The sequence below is a fragment of the Peromyscus maniculatus genome, chromosome 6 (genome assembly GCF_049852395.1).
Source record: "Peromyscus maniculatus bairdii isolate BWxNUB_F1_BW_parent chromosome 6, HU_Pman_BW_mat_3.1, whole genome shotgun sequence".
Classification (NCBI taxonomy): Eukaryota; Metazoa; Chordata; class Mammalia; order Rodentia; family Cricetidae; genus Peromyscus; species Peromyscus maniculatus.
The window spans coordinates 2,725,971-2,727,422 of record NC_134857.1 but is presented as its reverse complement, the minus strand read 5'-3'; the positions used below and the strand labels follow the sequence as shown (position 1 = coordinate 2,727,422).

General features: G+C 58.3%; 1 pseudogene; it reads left to right on the top strand.

The window, feature by feature from the left end:
- Window positions 1-229: 229 nt before the first annotated feature.
- Window positions 230-1,252, top strand: LOC102912123 (programmed cell death protein 7 pseudogene; annotated as a pseudogene).
- Window positions 1,253-1,452: the final 200 nt, after the last annotated feature.

The window sequence follows — 1,452 nt, the reverse complement described above, 5'->3', positions numbered from 1 at the left end:
CTCCCCCTGCGGCCGGCCCCTTTCCCGGGGACAACCGCCCCCCTCCTCCAGCCTCTGCCTGCACGGCAGCCCGTTTGCCCAGGCCGAGGCCTCCCGCGACAGCGGTGGCAGTGGTGGCTTCTTCCAGGTGCCGCCCTGCCGCTGCCACCGCCACCTCCGCAGTCCCCGCCCTTCCCGGGCACGATACCAGCGAGCATCCGCGGCCACAGCCTCCTGGCCCTGGACCGCCATGCGCGCGTCTGCTGCCCGACACAGCCAACAGCGCCTGCGCGCCTGGCATCGGCTAGAGGCGGTGATCTTAACCCAGGCGGCCAGGGGACCCCCACACCCCCACAACCCCAACACACACATACACCCGATGCGGGACCAGCCACTTTGCGCCTGAGCAGTGCCTCCGCCATGCCACCCACATTGCAGCCTGGGCCTCCCTACATGTTCAGGCTGCACCACTGCCAGTGGAGCTAGCTGAGGGGATGCAGCCGCTGGTCCAGGCCGCCTACCAGGGCCAGATGGGACGGAGGTGGAGAGGGCGGGACGCCGTCTGTTGTGACTTCCCGAGAGGGTCAGGGAAGGAGAGGCTGAGAGGGAGGCTGAGGCCGTGCAGGCCACAGAACCGGAGCAGGAGATTGACCCCTGAAGGGTGAAGTGCATGCAGGAAGTGGAGGAAAAGAAGCCAGAACAGGGACTCACAGCGGCTGCTGATGGATTCTTATCTGAAGTAAGGAAAAAACAATGGGACACTGAAAGATAGTATCTTCCAGAGGTCCTGAGTTCAAATCCCAGCAACCACGTGGTGGCTCACGACCATCTGTAATGAGATCTGGTGCCCTCTTCTGGTCTGCAGGCAGAACACTGTATACATAATAAATAAATCTTTTTTAAAAAGAGCTCTGAACTGTATGAAGCTGAGAGAGAGCCTTCAGAGTTATGCTAGGAGAACAGGAGGAAGAGAGGAAAAGAGAATTGGAAAAGAAACCGAGAAAAGAGAAAGAGAAACTTTTACTTCAGAAACGAGAAACTGAGTACAAGTTCTTTGGAAAGTCAGATGAGTTCCCACTTGCTCACCTCTTGCAGCTTTTCCGCGGGTATTACCCCCAGGCTCAGCACTCCCTGCCTGCGCTCATTCACATAAGGCATGATCGGGATCAGTACTTGGTCCGATCTGATGGGTCATCCTACAGGCAGCTCTGTTCCCCGGGGAGGAAATGTCCTTCCCCCACGTTGCCCAGCAACTGCCATTAAGCTGCACTAAGAGGCCCGAGGAGTGTGGTCCAGCAGGCGAGCACTGCAGCTCTAGATATTCGGGATGCTCCATGTGGTGCTGTCCTGGAAGTCCTGCTTCCTTCTGTTCTCTGCCCTGACCAGAGGTGCTTCTTGAAGCGCGAGATAATAAGGTGTTTCGGGGAAGGGCCTAGATGAACTGGGGTTATTAGCATGGGCCGGGGCCTCAGC